Source organism: Triticum dicoccoides, chromosome 5A (assembly GCF_002162155.2).
Source record: "Triticum dicoccoides isolate Atlit2015 ecotype Zavitan chromosome 5A, WEW_v2.0, whole genome shotgun sequence".
NCBI classification, from domain to species: Eukaryota; Viridiplantae; Streptophyta; class Magnoliopsida; order Poales; family Poaceae; genus Triticum; species Triticum dicoccoides.
In genome coordinates, this window is record NC_041388.1 from 528,341,750 (window position 1) to 528,366,404 (window position 24,655).

Genomic DNA, 24,655 nt, shown 5'->3' on the forward strand with positions numbered 1-24,655 from the left:
ACCCCATAGACATATAAGTTGATTGTTTAGCCGTGTGCGGTGCCCCCCTCCACAGAATTCCACATCGGTCATATCGTTGTAGTGCTTAGGCGAAGCCCTGCGTCGGTAACTTCATCATCACCATAAACACGCCGTGGTGCTGACGGAACTCTCCTTCGGCCTCAGCTGGATCAAGAGTATGAGGAACGTCACCGAGCTGACCGTGTGCAGATCGCGGAGGTGTTGTGTGTTCGGTACTTGATCAGTTGGATCGCGAAGACGTTCGACTACATCAACTATGTTTCATAATGCTTACGCTTTCGGTATACGAGGGTACATAGACATACTCTCCCCCTCTCATTGCTATGCATCTCCTAGATAGATCTTGCATGATCGTAGGAATTTTTTTTGAAATACTGTGTTTCCCAACACATCCACTTGAGGGAGAATTGCTATTGTCCTACAAAACTCTGCGCTTGGAGGCCCGACATGAGTCTACAAGAATAAAGTTGTGTAGTAGACATCATATGTGAACGTAGAGCTTATCACACCCGATCATCACGTGGTCTCTCGGCACGACGAACTGTAGCAACGGTGCATACTCAGGGAGAACACTTTGTACCTTGAAATTTAGTGAGGGACCATCTTATAATGCTACCGCCGTACTAAGAAAATAAGATGCATAAAACATAAACATCACATGCAATCAAAATATGTGACATGATATGGCCATCATCATCTTGTGCCTTTGATCTCCATCTCCAAAGCAGCGTCAAGATCTCCATCGTCACCGGCTTGACACCTTGATCTCCATCATAGCGTCGTTGTCATCTCGCGAACTATTGCTTCTACGACTATCGCTACTGCTTAGTGATAAAGTAAAGTAATTACATGGTGATTGCATTTCATACAATAAAGCTACAACCATAAGGCTCCTGCCAGTTGCCGATAACTTTTACAAAACATGATCATCTCATACAACAATTTATATCTCATCACGTTTTGACCATATCACATCACAACATGCCCTGCAAAAACAAGTTAGACGTCCTCTACTTTGTTGTTGCAAGTTTTACGTGGCTGCTATAGGCTTGTAGCAAGAACCGTTCTTACCCACGCATCAAAACCACAATGATTTTTCGTCAAGTCTATTGTTTTAACCTTCAACAAGGACCGGCCATAGTCAAATTCGATTCAACTAAAGTTGGAGAAACAGACACCCGCCAGCCACCTGTGTGCAAAAGCACGTCGGTAGAACCGATATCATGAACGTGGTCATGTAATGTTGGTCCAGGCCGCGTCATCCAACAATATCGTCGAATCAAAATAAGACGTTGGTGGTAAGGAGTATGACTATTATCGCCCACAACTCTTTGTGTTCTACTCGTGCATGTCATCTACGCATAGACCTGGCTCAGATGCCACTGTTGGGAAAGTAACATGCAATTTCATGAATTTTCCTATGATCACACAAGATCTATTTAGGAGATGCATAGCAATGAGAGGGGGAGAGTATGTCCACGTACCCTTGTAGACCGAAAGCAGAAGCGTTTGGTTAACGCGGTTGATGTAGTCGAACGTCTTCGTGATCCAACTGATCTTAGTACCAAACGTACGACACCTCCGTGTTCAGCACACGTTCAGCTCGATGACATCCCTCGAACTCTTGATCTAGTAGAGGGTCGAGGGAGAGTTCTGTCAGCACGACGACGTGGTGACGGTGATGGTGATGTGAGCCGCGCAAGGCTTCTCCTAAGCACTACAACGCTATGACCGGAGGAGTAAACTGTGGAGGGGTACACCACACACGGCTAAGAGAACTATGTTGTGCCTTTGGGGTGGCCCCCGCCCCCGTATATAAAGGAGGGGAGGAGGAGGTGACCGACCCAAGGGGTGGCACGCCATGGGGGGGATTCCTACTAGGACTCCACTCCTAGTAGGATTCGCCACCCCCTTCCTTCGAACGAAGAAGGGAAAGGGGAAAGAGGGGAGAGGGAGAAGGAAAGGGGGGCGCGCCCCCACCCCTTGTCCAATTCGGATTGGGCAGGGGGGAGGCGCGCACCTCCTCTTATGGCCTTCCTCCCTCTCTCCAATATAGCCCATGAGGCCCATTAACTTTCCCAGGGGGTTCCGATAGCCTCCCGGTACTCCGATAAATCCCCGAACCTCTTCGGAACCATTCCGGTGTCCATATACAACCTTCCAATATATGAATCTTTACCTCTCAACCATTTTGAGACTCCTCGTCATGTCTGTGATCTCATACGGGACTCCAAACAAACTTCAGTCACCAAAACACATAACTCATAATACAAATCGCCATCGAACGTTAAGCGTGCAGACCCTATGGGTTCGAGAACTATGTAGACATGACCGAGACATATCTCCGGTCAATGAACAATAGCGGAACCTGAATGCTCATATTGGTTCCTACATATTCTAAGAAGATCTTTATCGGTCAAACCACATAACAACATAGGTCATTCCCTTTGTCATCGGTATGTTACTTGCCCGAGATTCGATCGTCGGTATCATCATACCTAGTTCAATCTCTTTACCGGCAAGTCTCTTTACTCGTTCCATAATACATCATCCTGCAACTAACTCATTAGTCACATTGCTCACAAGGCTTATAGTGATGTGCATTACCGAGAGGGCCCAGAGATACCTCTCTGATACATGGAGTGACAAATACTAATCTCGATCTATGACAACCCAACAAACACCCTCGGAGACACATGTAGAGCATCTTTATAATCACCCAGTTATGTTGTGATGTTTTATAGCACGCAAGGTATTCCTTCGGTATTCCGGAGTTGCATAATCTTATAGTCAAAGGAATATGTATAAGCCATGAAGAAAGCAATAGCAATAAAACTTAACGATCATTATGCTAAGCTAACGGATGGGTCTTGTCCATTACATCATTCTCCTAATGATGTGATCCCGTTCATCAAATGACAACACATGTCTATGGTTAGGAAACTTAACCATCTTTGATTAACGAGCTAGTCTAGTAGAGGCTTACTAGGGACACTGTGTTTTGTCTATGTATCCACACATGTATCAAGTTTCCGGTTAATACAATTCTAGCATGAATAATAAACATTTATCATGATATAATAAAATATAAATAACAACTTTAGTATTGGCTCTATGGCATATTTCCTTCACTTTTTCCCTCTCCCAGTTGCAAGTACACCCTTGACACGCAACCGAGGTCCAATCCGTTTTTGTCCAAGTTGCAAGTCCAATTACACGTGTGAAATGCAATTGAGGGGACGCCTTTTTTATCCAATTGCAAGTCTACCCTCAGTATGCAACTGGGGTTGACCAATTTTATCCCAGTAGCAACTCCACCCTTGATACGCAACTAGGGCCCAACCCATTTATGTCCTAGTTGCAAGTCCACCCTTCCTTTTTTTCAACACAATGCTTTTCCTCTTTCATCTTGTTCATTTCTTCCATGTCTATAAAATTTTCTTTTCCTGTATGATGGCATGTTTAACACACAAAGAGAGAAGCCTACAACCAACATCTTTTTCGGGAGAAGCCCATATCTAGCCCATGAGACAACAACAACCACCATAGTCAGTGGAAAGATTTTTTTAGGCTTTTGTCTGGCTTTATTTTAATGTGCAACAACAACAATAATTATTGTAAAGGCCCAAGTCAACAACAACCACAAGGCCCATGAATTGTATAAGGGGTCGGGTTTTTTGGCACACTCCTCTACATATGTCTTTTTAGAGTGAAATTTTGCAAGATGTTAGAACAGTTGATATTCACCCCCTCCAAAATCAGCTTTTTTAATTTGTTTACTATTTTTCATAATTTAATGTTCATGCGGGTGCATTTGTGCTTTGGATTAGAGTAACACTTTTGGTTTTCTAGTGGTATATCTTGGCGTTCAACAATCTGACAACGAAGTTAATTTAATCTGCCACCTAAGTGGTAGTAATATGGCAACTGCTGCTGAAACAAGTTGACGAAACATTTCGACATTGAATCTAGTTTCGACGACCTAGTCGCGAGGAAGCTCTTGATGAAAGCAAATCACCGAACGGATTAACGGTTTGGGAGATAAAGCTTCTTTTAAAATTTCAAAATTAAAGAAATCTTTGTAAGACAGAGGAGTACAAGCCACCGCATGGAAGACGATAGTGCGACGCTTCTACATAGTGAACTCCAATTATTAAAATTAATGACGCAGATAACCCAGGGAACATTGGCTACGTGGTGTGCCTTCAGGGAACTATTCATTTGCTCATGGACGAACCCTCCAATGAACATTTCACCCTTCCTCGAGCGTTCGCTCTAGTGGGTCTCCAGCCCAACCCCGGTTGACCCAGAGGCCTAGTTAACTATTTTATTTGGCAAAAAGATGCCATCAACAAATCATATATTTTCTTATAAAAAGGCAGAGAAACATAAATTTACAATTGACATGATCTAAATTATGAAATTGTCATGCTATAATTTGTAAAACTATCCTTCTCTAATCTAGAAATTTAGAATGGTATAAACAAAATAAATGTGTCGTGTTCTCTAAAAATTAAATTTGGCATGTCCTAATTAATAAACAAAATGAAATAGTCTGATGGCAACTTTAATAGAAGAAATATTATCTAGATAATGTAAAAATATATAAATTGGGGTGTTTAACATGGCATACGAAAAAAATTGGTTTCTATACAAAAATCATGGGAAACTTAAAAAAATTCTTTAGAGTTCACATGGGAAATTCTGTGTTGTAAAAAAAACTTGTGCTTGTGAGATGGCATAACTTTGCCAAGTCAATAAATCTGATAGTGTATAATACAAAATTTACGATGGTATGTTAAATAATTTTTTCATGGGAAATCCAGTAAATTTTCCATGGACCAAAAAACAAAAAATAGTTGTAAGATAAAAAAGTGATGGTCAAACTAATAAAATTGACATGGTCTAAATAATAAAATTTTGATACTACCTACAATACAAATACCAAGGTCTAATTTAAAAAACTGCCATGCTCGAAATAATACAATGATCATGCTCCCTATAAAAAATTGCCATGGTGAGTCTAATAGATTTGTCATGGTACAAATAGAAAAAGTTGCAAGACAAGAAAATTGTCATGATCTAAATAATCTATACCTAATAATAAATAGACTATTGCTTTTGGCGGTATGTCATCAAAATTGCCCCCAAAGTTGTAAAGCATTACCCACCGGTGCCACATATAATATAAGTGCTAAGAAAAACCTTCCACACAGAGGAATCCACTCCTGGGCCATACCATGGAGTAGGACCATCTATACGGCGCTCTGCTCGCTGGGAGAAGACAGATCGCCCCTGTTTGGGCCAGCCCATGTCCGGACGGCTGTTTTTCAATTTCCTATTTTATTTTCTATTTTTATTTTCCGTCTTTGGTTTTTTCTACTTTAATAATTTAGGACTTCAAAAAAGTTCCAAAAATTAGAAAAACAAGAATTTTGCATTAAAATGTACAATAATTCATATATTTTGTTGGATTCAGCAATTGGTTGTGATTTTTTAAAAATGTTCACATATTCATAAAATATTTTCAATTTTGAAAAAATGTTAGAGAAATAAAAAATCGTGAATTTTTTAAAAGTCCGTGTATTAAAAAAATGTTAATCAAATTGAACAAAAATTCGCCAACTCAAAAAATATTCATGAATGGAAAAATATCCTAAAAACTCTAAAACTGTTGTGAACTACAAAATAGTTTATTTATTCATAAATTATTCGCTGATTCAAAAAATGATCATGCACTTAAAAAATGTTAATGAATTTAAAAAATGTTCCACTAATTTCCAAAGAATATTCGTCGATTCTAGAAATTTTCTCCGATTAGAGAAAAACGTTTAGAAAATAGTCACAATTTTAGAAAAATGTTTGCAAATAGTATAAAACGTTCATGAATTCAAAAATGTTCTTGATAGTGGAAAATGTTCGAAAATTTGTAGACGTATTCACGAATTTGAAAAATGTTCACGATTTCAGATATGTGCACGAGTTGAAAAATATGTTTACTATTTCACGAAATTTAGAGTGATGGTGTATCTCGGTGATGCAGCAAAATGTAGTCATGGCCATTGGAGATTTTGATATTATTTTTCTACCGCTGCAACGCATGGGCCCTTTGGATAGTATAATTTAAATGGTCTAAGTAATAAAATTTCCATGCTATCTATAACAAAACTACAATGATTAATATTTAAAAATGACATGCCTAATTTGAATAATTGCCATGGCTTAAAAATTAAATTGTGATGCTACCCAAAAAAATTCGCGGTCCAATGAATAAAATTGCCATGGTCTGAATACAAACTTGGGAGATTGGCCTAGCCAATATTCAGAACAACCAACCTCCATACAAACACCCTGTGCTGCTAATGTGTGAGCCGCTACATTACATTCCCGCTTACAATGTATTATAGACACATCACTTAAACCAACATGTAGGAGAAATTTAACCTCTTTAAACAATGTGCCCAGAGTTGATAGGTCATATTCATCACTAAGCATAGCTTACATCAACACCATGCAGTCTGTTTCAAACATTATCTTTGGCAACCCATTTGAATAGCAGCATGCACAACTTGTTGAAAAGCTAAGAATTCGGCGTGTAATGGTTCTGAAACATGCTCCAGGTTACCTGCTCCTGCTGCCAGTAGCAGGCCTTGGTCATTCCAGAGTGTGAAGCCCCATCCGCCTGATTGTGTTGCTTCAATGAAGACCCCATCAGTATTTATTTTCAGGATTCCTGCTGGAGGCGCCTTCCACTTTTGGATTTCTTCCTTTTCTTGGTGATTGCTCTCCTTTTTTACCTTCAAGCAATATGACAAATGGTAATCAGTAGAGGAAACTATGTCTGATATATTTCTCATCGTATCCCCATTATTTACTTTGTTCCGTTCGTGCCACCATAACCATAAAAGAAGGCACACTTTTAGACGCTAGACATGTTCTTACACATAGAGGACAAGTGGTGTTCCCACTTCTACACAAAAACCACACAATCTGTTTATGTTTGCTCATCCCAACTACAATTATACGCCCAATTATCTGAATGCAGCTCAAACCAACAAAGGGAACGGAATATGCAGAGCGGAACATGCATAGGATTGTGAATACATCGTGTGAATCCTATGCTTTAAGACCAGAGTGCTCTGCAGTTACCTTAGAAGAGTACACACGATGGATTCCGAGAAGGAAAGTGGAAATACACTCCACGGCATGGTTGTCGCTGCTCCTCCGCGACCGCCACGCTGCCGTGAGTTGGAGGTCTAGGGGCTACCGTCACTTGGGAGCACCAGGGAGGCGGAGGAGGTCAGACGTGGGGGTGGGAAGCGCGCAGGCGCCGTGAGCAGCCGCCGCTGCAAGCCCGCCATGGCTGTCATCTGTTGGAACCAACCTATCCACCTGCTTCTCCTCCTCTTCCGGCACCGCGACGAAGGGGAGCACCGCCAGCGAGCATCAAGATTGGCGCGCTTGATCCAACGGCCCTGGATGCGTTCTGGAAAAACGTTCCAAGGGAACGTTAGCCAGATAACATTCTCCAAAATTATAAAAGATGAAAAGGGCCTCAGAGTGATTTTGGTAAAAGAAAATCTCCAGACCTCAATAACCTAGTGACGGATTGTCCTTCGAGAAGATACACTAGAAATTACTATGCACGCGTGCTACTCACCAAGTAGCATTACACGTCAAAATATGTAGCTGAAGGGAAGCATCATATCGTGCTCTCTTGGACACAAGATTCAGGAAGGCGGTGTGGAGCCCGACCGCAGCACTCGACGCGTCAGAGTGTGCGGCAGCCTCTTCACCGCAATCCCGGCCGTTGAAAATGACTGCTTACTCAACTACAAAGATCTTTGGCAAGAAGATTCAGAACTCTCTACACCACATCTTGTAGACGTAACGGAAGGCATCAGAGTCAGACCACATCTTCTGGATTGCTCGTTGCAGTTTGAGTCACCTCATCGATCACGACATCGCTTTCTCTGTTGAAGGCATGGCACGTGAAGGTATATTTCCTTTTTGTGGAACTCTTCGCAAGCCGTCTCAACCAATCGGGTATCAGTGTTTTTTTTCTCTTTGAAGGTGCAGAGTATCAGTTTTGATTTTGTCATTTTCGTGTTCCTCTTTACAGCATGAAACTGCATGTACTACGTTTCAGGAAGGGAAGAAATCAGTCGCATAAAATTGTTTCATTATTGAGTGCTGGATTGGAAACAGGTTCAATTTGTTTGCTACAGATACAGAGTCATCTCCCAAAAAAGTAAAAAATTGCAAAGGGGAAAATATAATCTACAGAGTCAAAACAGAGCAGAATCAGATGGGGAATCATTTATCGACACTAGCTAGCTAGTAGCTCCAGAGCGCGACATCAGCACCGCCGTCGCGGTTGTCCCGGTACGCGTCTATGATGGTGGCCGTCGACGGCGGGTCCATGAGCAGCGCCTCCGCGAGGCTCACGTAGTACGAGCCCAGGTCCATTTCCGGGAACAGGTCAAGCCTGAACATGTCGATGTCCATTGTAGCCAGCACCTCGAACTCTCCATCGGCGGAAGCTTCCGACGTCTCCGACGAATCGGCGCTGTCGGACTCAGACGACGATTGTGCAGGAGCGCTAGATGGGGCCTCCTCAGCGGCGGTCCTGGTTACCAGGCCATTGGCAGCCTCCCATCGCTGGAAATCCGCGACGGCCTGCAGGGCCGCGCGCCGGACGTCGGCGAGGTCGGAGAGCGCGGACGGCACGGCGAGCAGCCACGCCGAGTCCGCGAAGTTGAGTCACCTGGCGGAGCGGCCGCCGAGTGCGAGCATGGCGGCGTCGTTCGCGCGGGCGGCGGCCTCGGCCGTCAGGTACGTCCCGAGCCAGAGCCGAGAACCACGCTTGCCAGGGACGCGCACCTCGCACACCCACCGCCCCGCGTTGCCCCTGCGCCGCACGCCGCGGTACACCGGGTGCCGCGTCTCCCGGAACTTGGTGCGCTCCGCGGGGCGCTTGGCCGGCGACGCCCGCCCCGACGCGTGCTCGGGCGAGGATGACGCCGACGAGGACGGGAGGAGCTGGAAAGATCCATGGCGAACGCCGGAGTGCTTGGTGACGGGCTGGTGGCGTCCTTCATAAGCAGACGAGCTTGGTGCTTGAGCTTATCGAGGAGTGTGAGCTTAGCCGTGGGATGCTTGAGCTTGATTGAGAGCGTCGGGTGATCGGTGTTACTAACATCTGTGGAGTGTTTGGGGACGTATTTATAGGTATGTGTCGCGCTGGAGCTTCAAGCGTGTATGAACGCGCTTTGGACAGCAGCTGGTACTACGTGGCCTTATTCTAGTTGATTAAGGCGTTGTACAATGAGAGATGTTTAGAGGAATGCTTAAAAAAATAAACTGAGATTTTTTGAAGCACCGGTGTCTATTTCTACAGGAGAGATGCTTAATTAAGTGTCTACTCTGTACAAATAAGCATCGATGCTTAAGAAAATTTGATTTATTTTTTTAAACACCTTCCTTAAGCACCTCCTATTGTACAGGGCCTAAGGGCCTTTTGTACTGCGACTTCATGTGAGATTGACGCGTGGCGAATTGCAGCGTGTTTTTTTACGGGGGCGAATTGCAGCGTGTTAAGCAAAGTCAGCTTGCAGCATTTTTTTTCTAGACTAGAGGAAGGCAGCTTCCTTCTTTGGGCAGCGGTAAATTGGGCTCCACCGACCGGATCAGCCCGTGGAGGCCCAGCCACGCATATTGCCTTATTCTTTCCGGTTTTCATGGTTCCAGGACGCAGTCAAAATGAATAAAAACTGGAGGCAAGAAAGCGCCACCTAGCCTGGAAAATGTAACGGCGGAAAGAAGACAGTGGACTAAAAACACGCATGTTGTTGTTGTTTGAAAAAGGCTAAAGGATATATAAAATAGCAGAAATTGAAAACTACATCTAAATTCGCCCTCTGTTCACTAATGCAAATTATCCGTCAACAGAAGCAGGAATAGTACCCTGCAAAAAAAGAAGAAGAAGGAATAGTAGTATACAGTACACCACAAAGACAAATTACAACGTTCTGAAACTACTCTAAATTTATTTCAAAATTAAAAGGAGAAAATATTCCGTTTTGAAAAAAAAGGTGAGAAGGCCTGAGAGTGAGTTTGGCAAAGAGATTCTCCACACCTCAATAATCTGGTCAAGGACTGCCCTTCGAGAAGATTTAAGAATTATCGAGCACACGTACTAGTTAGGAGTACTCAACAAGCGGAATTGCACGTCTAATCATCTGGCTAAGGACGGCGCAGAAGATGAAATTAAAGTCTATCCATGAGAGTGAAAGGTATTTTGATACCCACGAGTATAGGACATCAATTATATATTTGGCTAAGTAAGAATATCAAACACATAGGGGGCAGGGCGAATCTACGTGCAGGGTCACCCCCACTCGATTTTTTTGCCCACTTATACCTGGCTTCCGATACGTGGCTTTGCCTCCGCTCGGCCCAGGATATTTGCCCCCACTAGCCTGACCACTTCTTTATTGTTCTGTCATATAAAGCCTAGCCCATCTTCTCTTGTGTGAAAAAGGCAGCAGCGGAGCAGCCCATCTAATAGAGATTGCTTGGATCTCAAAAAAAATCTAAGAGAGATTGAGGCCCCTCAACAAAAAAAAAACTAAAAAAGGATTGAGGAGAACCCACGAGTCGCTAGAAACTAAGCGTTTCCTAAAAAAAGAAGCATAAGCGTTCGTCCGTCGCCTGGCTTCTAATTCGAAACGAAGCTGCCGTCGTCACCCTACCTGCAACTCTAAGGGCATCTCCAATGGGCGGCGCTAGCTGGAGGCGCTAGGATTAAATTCCTGGCCAGAGCAGCAGTTGCGCCAGATAATCCCGGAGTCCAGCGCTTGTATTCTGGCATCGGCGCAAGAGTAGGAGTCGAGTACTTAGGTAGTTTGCTTGCCATGCAAGATAAAATTTGAGCGCAACAGCCACGTTTGTTGGAGTTTGTTAGCGTCAATACTAGCTGCTAGCGTTGGAACGAAGAATGCTTACGTGAGTTTTTAATTTTAGAATATTTATTTTATTTGCCTAAGCGCCTTTATAGGCGCCCTGCATTGAAAATGTCCTAAGGGCATCCCCAACCGAAGGCGCTCATCTAGACGCTTAAGCGCATAAAAAAATATTAGAAAAATAAAAACAACAACAAGGCGCTATGTGATACAACGGTGGATGCTAATTATAGGCACTTAACCGGCCGCTGGGTAGACAATGTTTTATCTGACCGAGGTAGAAAAAGAGGCAAGCGCTCGGCTCCTGTTGTTGCGTCGACGCCGCGGGCGACGCCAGGATTCGCGGGCCTAACTGCCAATCAAGCAGGAAATTGACCCTGGCGTCTCCTGTTAGGCTGGTCATAGTGGGAGTAACATAGGTAGTAACATAGATGCCACATAAGTAAAATTGGTGATGTGGCAAGTAGTTAATGAGGAGAGAGGCAAATAGAGTAACATAATATGTTACCATCACATAGCGGTTTCCAATGCATAATGAGTCTACAAAGTAATAAATGAAGGCAACTATGTTACCACACCTATGACACTACCCACTATGAAGGTAGTAATATAGACTAGTAACATATGTATGTTACTAGTCTAAGTTACTCTCCACTATGACCAGCCTTAGCGCGCATTGGTCATGCCCTAATATGCGCCTACAGGTCGCTAGCCGCTTCTCCGACTATCAGCCTCGATTTGCACCTACACGTCGAACGGCCGGCCGGGTTGCCGTCACTATCCACGATGGAAGTAACATAGATGATAACATCATACTTATTTAGACAAAATAGATGATGTGACATTTAATTAATGAAGAAAGAGAGGTATATGGTAACATGGTTAGTTACAATAACATCACACATATCAAGAAAAGATGAGTCTACAACCTAATAAATGAAGTAATGCATGACACAACACATATGTTACTACCCACTGTGGAGGTAGTAACATAGACTAGTAACATTTGCATGTTACTACTCTAAATTACTCCTCACCGTGACTAAAAAGATGCGCCCCACCCCCACTCATCAAGCCGTAGGTTCAGTTCTGATCTTTCCCTTTTCAATTTTCAAATTATTAGTCTATTCCGATTTCATGTTTAAAAGGTACAAACTGGTAACTAGGTTGATTCAATCTAGTTTGATATAACAATTTCGTATGACTAAGTTTAACCACTCATCAAGCCCTAGGTTCGGTTCTGATGGGAGTAGAATAAAATATATACTTCCTTCATTTCTAAATATAAGTCTTTGTAGAGATTTTAAGTATATAGATGCATTTTAAGTATAGATTCACTCATTTTGCTTCATATGTGGTTTATAGTAGAATTACTACAAAAACTTATATTTAGGAAGGGAGGGAGTAGACTATAGTAATATTCTGACTTCATGTAGTCAATTTAATTGTCGTTTATTCGCAAAAATATATTGTTTGACTATTTGACATTGCTAGGAAAGCTAATGGAGAGATATTTTGCGAAATCCACAAGTGGTAGTATTCCTAATGAGGGAATAGTTAAACGCTTTCATGCGAAAAATCATCGTGGGATGAAACAGAAGGAGGTAATGTGCTCAAGCTTACATTTTTATCTGTTAATATTTATTTTAAAAATGGTTTTTTCATGCAGCTTGAAGGCTATAAATTTGGGACAGACCAACAAAAAGGAACGACATCCATATTTCTCAAGTTATTCTGTCTTAAGTGGTTAGTTTACTTTTATTTTGGCAATGAACTTGTCATAGTTATGTCTGTGATGACATTATCTTATAAGAAAATATATGATTTTGCTTCTTCCACACTATATGTTTACAAATGTTAAAAACGTGCAATTTTGCTCTATTTTTTCTTGAATTTAACCATGATATTCTATAGACTTATCTCACACTATCCCATTAACTGGTACTCCCTCTGTAAACTAACACTACTAGGGAAAAGCCTATACACAGAATCTTATCAGCAGCGCGCTTTAAAATAAGACGCTGCTGCTAATTAGCAGTAGCGAGCTTAAAAATAACTCGCTGCTGAAATAAATATAGCAGTAGCGCGCCCGCTCAAAGACGCGCTACTGCTATAATTTTCACGAGGCCGCCGCGAGGCCGCCGCGAGGCCGCCGCGAGGCTGGTTATAGCAGCAACGCGTTATAACGACGGGCGCTACTGCTACGTAGCATACTAGCAACGCATTTCGCCAATAAGCGCCTACTGCTAAGTTTACTACAAAAATTTAGTCCCACCTCATTCCGTGAAAAGAGTTTCTACCATCTTAAATATGTTACTTCTCAAACTTTGACAAGCACTTGGTCTTCATTGAACTCTATGTGTAGAATTTGTGGCTGCAATATGAGTCTTCACCTGTTCCTAAACCGGTAGGACTCATATTAACAAATCAGATTGTACACAAAAAGATCGTTGATGATCAATGTATTTTTGATACGTTGAACTAAGTCTATTTTTACATACTAACACATAGCAGTAGTGCTTCTTTGTGAAAGGTGCTGCTGCTAGGTAGTTTAGCAGTAGCGTCTTTCTCTATAGCGCGCTACTGCTAAGCCATTCCATCTCCCACCCCCCATCTCCTCTATCTGATCCACTCACAGTCACACACTCACTGGATCCCCTCTCAATCCCCCACGTCGGTCCTCCCCCGTCGCCCCTCCTTCGTCTGCGCCACCGTCACCTCCTCCTCCTTACTGGACTCGGTACCGGCCTCCTCCTCCGTCCTCCCTCTCCACTCGCCGCTGGCCGGCCCCTCCTCGCTCCGCCTTCCTCCTCCGTCCTACTCTCTTCTCCCTCCTCGAGTTGCCCCTCCTTCTCCCTCCTGCCTGCTACATTTTTATTTAGTAGGCTAGTCCATATGCAACATTTTGATTTAGTTGATATGATTGGTTGACTTAGTAGGCTAGTTGATTTAGTTGATTTAGAACATTTTAATTTAGTTGATTTAGTTGATTTAGAACATTTTGATTTAGTTGATTTAGTAGGCTAGTTGATTTAGTTGATTTAGAACATTTTGATTTAGTTGATTTAGTAGGCTAGTTGATTTAGAACATTTCGATTTAGTTGATTTAGTAGGCTAGTTCATTTAGTTGATTTAGAACATTTTGATTTAGTTGATTTAGTAGGCTAGTTCATTTAGTTGATTTAGTATGCATCATTTTATTGTTATTTTTTCTGTACATGGATAGGTACGTAGTTGCTTTTGTTTTTTTAATAAGTTATTTTTTGGCAAAATGTAGGTGGTACCTTGTCATCTAATATGTTACTAGATCTTAGGATTATAATTGTCCATCAAATTACTTCTCGCGGAAGAACCAAAAATGGCGCCACCACCACTGCCACTATGTCGACTGTGCAAGTCAAGGTGCGTCAGCAGTCTTGCAACTGGCAAGCTGTTCGGCATCTACTTCCAGTCGAGTTTTTGTCATGCAGCGATAAGAAATTAGATGAAATGTAATAACTATTTTATTTTCAGTGTTGGCATTACTGCATTGTGTCATTTTGCTTATTTTACACAGATCGTCCCATGCAATGTGAGGTTGAAATTCAACAAGCTGACAGGAGACACTGTGACATTTGAGGCTCCTGGGGGGCGTACACTATGGAGGTCGAGAAAGGACGTAATATGTCGCGGATTGGAGGAGATGGATGGGCCCGTTTCGTCGCTCGCATGCGTCTTACTGGTGGTGAGTTGATCAGCTTCTCCTTCAGAGCAGAAAGACCCAAGCTGGCTGTCATTTATCTCAACCTGGTGGAAGATGATAAAGATGACGAAGATGATGAAGATAATTACGACCCACTCGATAAGATGATGAGGACCCACTTCATGAAGCCATCATAGCTCAACGAACAAGGCTGAGCGAGGAGGAGGTGTCCAACCTGTGGGACATAATTCCGCCACGTGCTGACTTTGTCGGGGTGCCATTCGTGACCCGCCTGACAAATACCATGGTTGATCGACATGATATGGTATGTTATACTTAAAAATGCAAATTATCCGATGAAATACTTAGTGTACAGTCCAATGATATGGTATGTTGTGTGGAATCTAGTGGATGATATGTTTTACTGTAGAGTTCGATCACATGCTTATTAGTGTAGAATCTAAGGAAACTATTTATAGTGTAAATAATCCATATGTACTTATTTGCGAGGCTATTTATTAATTGGAATGTTTTTCTTATTCAGAAATTGGCAAAGAGCATATCTGTGAGTTATGGTATCGAGCCTGATGAAGAAGGCTCGGCTGGACTGCGCCTTACTACAAGGGGCCCCGTCACAACCTGTACTTATCGCGTGGACACGGATGGTCACACACACTTAAACTCGGTTGGGTGAAAGAAATTCCTCGATGGCAAGAATCTTCGTATTGGACAGGCCATCCTAATTACTATCAGGAACACAAACCGCCCAGGCTTGAGGATGAAGATTGTCTTCGATATCATCTAGAACTACATATGTGTGTGTGGCTATATCATCTAGAACTACATATGATGATCATCGTCGATATCATCTAGAACTACATATGATGATCGCCGTTGATATGACCTTGTACTGCTTGAGGATGCATGTTGACTATGCATGAAATTGTTATCTAGTACTCCTTTCGTTCCAAATTACTCGTCGTGGTTTGAACTAAAACCACGACGAGTAATTTGGAACAAAGGGAGTACTACCCAATAATGGTTTATAAATTAGATATCTACTAGCAGTACCTAGTATCTAGTATCTGAAAGGGAAACTAAAAGGGAAAGGGGTACGGGGGGAATGATGAAAGATATAGCAGTAGCGAGGGACTGCGAAATCGCTACAGCTAAGTAATAGTAGCGCGTTCATAAAAAGCGCTGCTGATATCGTCAACAGTAGTAGCGCGGGTACGGACCGCGCTACTACTATAAGTTAGCTGTAGCGCCTTATTAGTAGCGCGGCCACCCGCGCTGCTGCTAGCCCCAAAACCCGCGCTGATACTAGGGTTTTCCCTAGTAGTGTAATATACGCTCTTATATTAGTTTACAGAGGGAGTACCTTTTAGTTTGTTTCATTATTATTTTTGTTTCGTACTGTTATTAGGTGAACAGTTCATCTCATCGACTTGTCGTGGTGAACAGAACCAATTTAAGGACATTTTTCGGAAGTTATGAACGCTCGATAGAAGGATGTGGGAGCATTTTGTAAATGGAGTTCCAAATGAAGATCCGAGATTTAGATTTTGTGGCTTGACCATCCAACGAGCCCAAAATCATTTCAATTGAAATCATTATAAAGAAATGGCAGTCGATTTACTAAACATTATCAGACTCGAGGCTGGGCCAACCACTAATACGACCTTGCAGACAGGAAAAAAATTATATAAGACCAGGTCTCACGGTTAGCAGGTGAGACTTGTCCTGATGAATGACACGTGGCATTCACAAATCACAAAGCATCTAATCTCCCTCCTGATTTTAAGTGGGGGTGGGGGATGTTTTGTGGTTTGTGAATGCCACGTGTCATCCATCAGGATGGGTCTCACGTGAGACCTGATCTTATAGAATTTTTTCCCTTGCAGACATATTGATGTTCGTACCAACAAATCCAAGATAGAAATACTTCCATAACTTCTCCATTTCAACATCAATTTTGGCCCAATTTGTTTTCGTAGATTCTTGAGAAGATAAGAAACGTATTGGGAAGGTCTATTGAGCATATTAGCCCTAGAATCAAAAGGAGTATAAGATCTATAATGGAGAATGGACTAGTTGATGTTATATATATACATGAGATTTCAAGGGGAGGTGACCCTTATTTGGCCCAATCCGCACAAGGGCAGGGGTTGCACGCCTCACTCCATGAAGAATAGCTAGAGCAACAACCTCTTTTTTTAAGTGGAGAGCATCATCCTCAACACAATCACCACGACACCGAAGCAACATGGAAGAGAAGAAGGTGCCACACCGTCGTTCGACGCAGGCCCTAGGCCGTGCACAGCGGCCATCACCGCCACCCCCATCTCGCCTTTTTGCCACGTGTTTCTAAGATTGAACATGATGAGGATTTAGGGCCTGTTTGGATTGCTACCAAAGCTGACCCTGCCAAAAAGTTGGCTAGCCCATGCAATTTGGTAGCTGTTTGGATCTGCACCAAAAAATTGGCTCGCCCGACTTGCCCAGCGCCTATGCATTCATGATTGTGCACACGTACTATCTAGCTAAAGAAACGCATCGCATTTCGTTTGTCTTTATTCTCTTTTGCGGAAAGAACAGATCTATTATAAAGATTCATCGAAAGTACAAGACATCTTAAATATAATAAAAATTACATCAAGGTTCATGGACCACCGAACGACCATTGCAGCCGCCAGAATGAGCCGCCGACGCGCCGCTGTCGCCGCTCCCATACCGGAGCCAGCCAAACCTTCTCTTCATGCACGTGCCTCTAAGGACCAGAGTCTCGGAGCCGGAGCCGTCGCCGTTGAATCTTTGAATCAATGTGAAGAATTTGATGTCAAATATCCCCGTTGCGTACGCACTGTGAAAAACCATGACCTCGCCGCCCCGAGGAGCTTGCAGGAATCTATGTCGGAACTCCGTCTAATCCATCCCAATAGACTAGCTTAAGTAGGATCAGAGTCTGAAATACTGACTCGAAGAAGAAGCGTCTCCATCCATCCAAACGCCGCCGTTGCTAGAACTAAAATCCTACAGTACCTCGCATTTTGTTGTCCTCGACAGATAAGATTTAGGAAGGAGGCAAGGAGCGTAACAGTCGACGCGATTGCAGCACTCACCGCCTGAGAGTGTGCGACTGCTTCTTCACCTCCGAAAACGCCAAGCTACAACAGGAAGCGCCAAGAGCTGTTCTCGATGCTTTAACCTGCTGGGTCCATGAACAGATCGACCCGAGACCACACGTTAGAAGGATTGGAACGCTTCAGGCGACATTTTGAGCATAATTGGTTTGATGCCAAAAGTTGGCATGCCAATTATGACAATTGCGAAATGTTGGCTAGAGATTGGTTGCTTGCCAATTTTCGCCGCCACTCTCACAAAACATTGTCAAATGTTGGCAACTTTGGATTTTGCCAAATGTCGGCTTGCCAAATATTGGCAATGCCAAATGTTGGTAGCAAACCAATTATGCCCTTAATGTTTAACGCAGATCGGCACCGCATGATCCCTTCTGAATGTTACCTCCCTCTTTCTCCCTTTTTTCTGGAGTCCTTTGCAACTGTCCCAACTAACAAAGTATCTGCTGTGGAGCACAAACAAAAATGACACCAAAAGTGAATATATGGCCGGAGTTTTGGGCTGGTCAGGCGGTCCTTAACGTCGATGTGTCGTTTAGTGAAGGAGATTATGCAGGATCTTTTGGAGTGGTCATCCGTGACTATCGTGGAAATTTTATGGCTGCAGCCACAACAACACTAGAACATGTAGCTGATGTTGAGACAACAGAAGCTGCGGTTATGCTCGAAGGACTGAAGCTAGCAAAGGAAACAGGATGCCATAATGTGATACTAAGATCAGATAATATCATGGTGGTGGAGGCACTTAAACTAAATGGAGGCTACTCTATGGTGGCAGCACCGTTGGTGGATGAATGTCGCAGTTATCTCAAAGATTTCGGAAAGTTTTTTGGTGGTTTTCACCCACCCCCACCCCCCGCGTCGTCCGCTCCGGGCGACTCGGGGGGCGAAACCCTAGCCACCCGCCAGTTTCCCCCCGCCTCCCCTCCTCCTCCCCCGCCGCCCGCAAGGCGGTAGGCGGCGGCGGGGTTTCCCCGCGCACCTGCCTCGACGTTGGAGGCACTCCCAACCCGCATCAGACGCCGTCGCCCGCCTCCCCAGCTCCTGGTGGCCGCCGACGCTGGCCCTCTGTGGCGGCCGTCGATCGTCGAAGCTGTCGCTAGCCCTCCTCCCGATCCGTTGTGGGGGTCTCCTAGGAAGGTCCGACTGCCAGATCAGGCCGGCTCGGCCCTGGATCGGGGCCGGCTCCTCTCTGGCGGCTGGTGGGCCGGGGATCGCCGGATCCACCCGGATCTGGCCGGCGTGGCCCTGCCTCATCGCCCGGCTTGGGTGCTCGCGGTGTGGTCTTCCTGGTGGCGGCGGTGTGGGTCGTTCTCCGTGTTTTGACGGGATGTGCGCAGTGGGTGGATGCCGGGGCCGCGGCCTCGGGCGGTGTGGACGGCGTGGCCTCTCGACGGGCGATGGCCGTGGGAGCTGGTGGTCCGTGACTTTGGCTGTGCGGGTGGCGAGGTCTCGGTGGACGTCTACTACGGTGGGTCGGGGTGCCCCGTCACCCGGCGTGCTTGCTTCGATGAAGTCCAACGCCTTCTCCGGCTGCGTGCGTTCCCCTAGCCAGGTCTTTGGCCGGGTGGATGGGACGGGGGCGGGATCGGTGGAAACCCTTGGCCGTCGGCGGAGGCCACGACAATGGCGGCGCCTTGTGAGCGTCGGTTTCCTTCTTGGAGGCCTTGTCGAGGTCCTATCCCGTTTCTCACTGTGCTCTTTGTCAGTGTCAAAACCGGCGGATCTCGGGTAGGGGGTCCCAAACTATGCGTCTAGGCGGATGGTAACAGGAGGCAGGGGACACGATGTTTACCCAGATTCGGGCCCTCTTGACAGAGGTAAAACCCTACGTCCTACTTGATTGTTCTTGATAATATGAGTAGTACAAGAGTTGATCTACCACGAGATCAGAGAGGCTAAACCCTAGAAGCTAGCCTATGGTATGATTGTTGTTCATCCTACGGATTAAACCCTCCGGTTTATATAGACACCGGAGGGGACTAGGGTTACACAGAGTCGGTTACAAGGAAGGAGATCTACATATCCGTACTGCCAAGCTTGCCTTCCACGCCAATGAGAGTCCCATCCAGACACGGGACGAAGTCTTCAATCTTGTATCTTCATAGTCCAACAGTCCGGCCAAAGGATATAATCTGGCTGTCCGGATACCCCCTAATCCAGGACTCCCTCAGTAGCCCCTGAACCAGGCTTCAATGACGATGAGTCCGGCGCGCAGATTGTTTTCGGCATTGCAAGGCGGGTTCCTCCTCCGAATACTTCATAGAAGATTTTGAACACGAGGATCGTGTCCGGCTCTGCAAAACAAGTTCCACATACAACCGTAGAGAGAATAATATTTTCACAAATCTAATCTGTCGACGCATTCCGCAGTGTGACATCACACCACAGCCAGGTCACCATTCGAATCATTTTTCACAACCAACCTCAGCGTGTTTCGCGAGGCGGTTTCCTTGGCACGTCTTGTCGAAACAGAGATCGTGTCCCCAGATCTTAGGCAAGTCCCAAACGGCTACGAGGAGGACGCTTGATATTCACCCTCTTTATAAAGGGGACAAGGCTTTTTCTTTTTCCCCTCTCGTGCTCAATCGAATCCTTCCCCCGCATCGAGTTCTAACACCCAAAACGTAGGTCAGGTGCTTCCGACCTTCAATTATGTCCGGATCCAACCTTCAAGGTCGGTGGATGCCTTCCTTCGTCACGGAGGAGGACATCGAGAATTTGAGAGAGGCCAGATATCTGACCGCCGAAATTTCGCATCGGCTGCCTGCCCGAGGGCAGGCCGTCCCTCCTCCCGAACCCAACGAGAGTGTCGTGTTCGTCTCCCACTTTCTCCGAGGACTAGGCCTCGCTCTGGATCCCTTTGTTAGGGGTCTTATGTTCTATTACGGGCTAGATTTTCACGATCTGGCCCCGGATTCCCTTCTTCACATCTCAACATTTATTGTCGTATGTGAGGCCTTCCTCCGCATTACCCCTCACTTCGGCCTGTGGCTCAAGACCTTCGATGTGAAACCAAAGATGATCGAGGGGCAGCACGCAGCGTGCGGAGGCGCTTCAATAAGCAAAATCGCTAACGCTCCATGGCCTAAGGGTTGCTTCCTAGAGGTGTCCGTATTGTGGCAGCGGGAGTGGTTCTACATCACAGCTCCCCGAAGTGCCAAGTGGGTAGCTGCCCCCACCTTTCGCTCTGGCCCCCCACCGCAACTGATGTCATGGATCAGCAGGGGGCTGAGCTGGGGTCCAGCCAAGGACGTGCCCATACTGCAAAGCCGTATCCGAGATCTCTTTGAGAGAGATTTCAGTCTGGTTATGGTAGTGCAAGTTATGCTAGTTCGTCAAGTCCAGCCTTGCAAACGCCGGCCCCTTCGCATGTGGGAATTTAACCCGGAAGGACCGCGAGCTGTTCAACATTTCCTCGGCATGACGCACAAAGAGATGTACAAATTATTCTTCGGACTACAAATAATGTGTCCGGACATCACCAAGGATGCAGGTCTGAGTTGCAATCGCCCGGATACCCAAGTAAGTAGCCCCGCATCCGAACACACTGTCCATTTATTTATCGCAATGTTGCCCTAAAAAATGCGCTCTTTGACCAGGATTGGATAGCGAAGGCTAAGTTGATCAGGTGTTCGGACCCCCTCCCTGAGACCTCACCAAATCCCGTGCTAACCAGGATGCTGGAGATCGCGCCTTATCAAGCGCCCTCAAGAGAAGATAAAGGGGGGGAACAAGGAGGCTAGCGCCTCCGCGAAGGAGGTTAGCCGGGGAGGAGGGATTGAAACTTCCTCTCCCCAGAGAAGGAAGAGGACCGCCTGCGAGGACCCGGAGACAATGGTCTCCAAACGGTGGAAGAAATCTTCGCCGGAGGGTCCTGCCCCGGGGGCTACCCCGGCCGCACTATGCCCTCAAGGGGATCAGTCCTCCACCGAGCTGTAAGTAAAAGGGTACTTAATAAAAAATACCTTGCTTTACTTCTGAGGAAAATAACCGAAGCATTTATCTCACAGTTCAGATCTTATCCCTTCTCAGCAGAGCTCGTCTTCAGGGGATCTTCTTCCAGAGATGATGGAGAGAAAAACGCCCCCCTGCCATACCGCCTCATGAGGTGGGTGACCCCGAGGTGTCGTCGCGGAGGGTTTCTCCTGATCCGGCAAAGCCTGAAGGCAATCCTATGGCCACCCGAAATCCTCAGTATCCGGCTCTTGAAGAGAGCAATCGAAAGAGTCTGGCACCGTCTGGTGTGCGGTCGGACGTACTGAGGGATCTGCTAGAGCAAGCGGCTATCTCAGAAGAGCACCGCAGGTTGATGGGTACGGTGATTGAAAGGATTTCGTCCGCCGAAAGCGGGTTGCATGAAGCATTTATGAGTCTACTGACGGGTTTTGAGGTACGTGAAATGATGTACATTTTTGACAGTACCGCACATTTTTAGATGTGCCCTATGTAGATAGTAGCCTCTGAGACTCTGGTTGTCATCTAAAACGGCGGCAAACAGAGGATCATAGTCCCAGGTAATAACCAGACCGCCTTTATGTCCAGGTGGTTGAAGCTCCGGTGGCCAGCCGGATTGATGGGTTTGCCGAACTAAGGCGGCAACTGGATGCGGCAGATGCCGACATCGTGCTTGTTAACAAGCGGCTTGATGAGACACAGGGTAAGTGATCTTTCTGGTGATTGTCACATAATAAGAGCAGCATGATGCCAGTATCTTTAATATGTTGTGACTGCAGATGGAGTTGCCATCGTGGAGACCCTTCGGGCGGAGCTTGCCCGAGCCAAGGAGCAAGCCAGGAGTAGCAATGCGACCGCTTTAAAGGCGGCCGAAGAGTTAAGGGCCGAACAGGCCGCGCATTGCGAGAGCAAAGAAAAAATAGCCAAGATGGATGTAGAGTTAAAAGATGCTGCTGAACATTACCAGCTTCTTGAAGAAGAAAACCGGGCGAAGGCGGCGAACCTGGAGAAGGCCCAGGTGGATGCCAAGGAAGCCCGCTCCAAAATTAGAGCGACGAAGGAGGAGCTACATCAAGCTGCGGATATTGTATCTGGGAAGCCCTTCTTGTTGCGGACTAAGTTTGGGGATCCGAAATATGCACCTCTGGACCGGCTATGGAGTTCTGCGGACGCCTACGTGGATTTGGCTGCAAGTGCTCCTGATGCGGCCGAGTACTTCAAGGATCGGGAAGATCACGAAGTGGAAAAACTGTTTTGGTCACAGTTTCATGCTCCTGCCCGTCTGCTGCTATTGAATGAGCAAATGGCCGAGTGGGCCGAGCTCCATAGATTATCCGGACTTGCCATGAGGTCCGTTGTGGATCATCTATGGCCGGGGGGCCAAGGCGAATAGCTACTTTAGCTTAGTGCAACAGTTCTTTGGTGCTGTGCCACGCATCGATGTTGTAAAGAGGTCGGTGTGCATAGAAGGCTCATGGATGGCCCTTGCCCGTGTCAAAACATACTGGGTGGAGATGGATGCCACCACTGTTGCGGCACCGGGTTCGGCCATAGGCCGAGTGGCTGCCGAGCACTACTTTGAAAAAGTTCTTGAAGGCGCTCGTTCGATAGAGGCTCAGTGCTCGAAGAATATTATGTTTAAGTGACATGTATTCCCATTGTAAAAACAATGTTTTATTGAGTTTATCAAGGCTGTATTTATACTTTTGCCCGAAAGTACTATGATGCCTCCTGTGCGCCCGTTTATGTATATATGTATATAACCTGAAATATGGCAGTCGTCGGCTTCAGCCCCCACGCATATAATGCAGGGGTGTTCGCAGAAGACGCATGTTCACACTTGATCCAACGTCTTGGTCCATTAAGGAGGTGATAGCGCAGCGAACTAGGCAATCAGACTATAATGCTTTAACACTTTCACTTAGCTAGAGGAGTTTGACAATGGGGCTACTATATAGCCCCTGGTGGCTCCGCGCTCATCCGAATTCGGGGCGCGTACATGCCTGGCCGGGAAACGGCCCTTCGTTAAGGCGGAGGAATCCCTAAGATTCCGCTAGGTCATCGAGTGGTTGACCAGTCTCACGCTATATCATGACAGTCAGTTTTCGGCTTTCTCTACTGAGGTGCTCGTCCGGATGAATCAGGGCACAATCACAGTAGTTCTCCTAGTGCCGCCTTAGCCGATAGAGCGGAACGTAAGGCAGCAAAACACAGGAGCCGGGCAAACCCAACATTTGACCAAAGACATGATTCGGAGCTGATGCATATAAGGCCAAACTCGCGACGCCGAACACTCCCTAAGGTATTCGGTCTTTATGGTGTAAACCAGGCTAAACAGTGCCCTTTGTAATAAGCCCCTGGTGTCCAGGTACGTGCAATATTTTGACGTGGCCATATGCCAATACGTAAGCATCCTTCTCAATTGTACTGAGAATCCGGGGGATGTGTATCAACAAGAGACAGTAAAAAAGGTTTACGCAGGGTCTTAATCTAAAAAGAATCCTTGGAACGGGTCCCTGTTGCACGTCTGCGCCTGTGTCTCTGTTGTGCCATATCCTAGACGGGTGTAGCACGATGGTCATCTGTAAAAGAGAGGAACTTAGTTGAAAAGTTGTCGTGCAAAAGGTAGGTTATACTAAATAAACCATCTATAGTTCAAGATGAGTAGAGTTGAGCCTAATTGTCCCTTGTTTACATGCGTTGAGCCCCTTGTATTGTTATAGAGGTATGGCTATCAAACATGTGTCAATTATATATAGCTATACCAGACTCGTCTAACCGTGTCCGTAGTCTTGACGACCCGTCAGATGCTCTAGTTGGTGAGGCCGTCTAGTGTGCGGCTGCCAAGGCAGCTGCACGGTCTTCCGCACGCAAGGAGCGTTCAATATTTC

General features: G+C 45.6%; 1 pseudogene; it reads right to left on the reverse strand.

Moving 5' to 3' along the window:
• Positions 1-8,221: 8,221 nt before the first annotated feature.
• On the reverse strand, positions 8,222-9,191 carry LOC119297731 (annotated as a pseudogene).
• Positions 9,192-24,655: the final 15,464 nt, after the last annotated feature.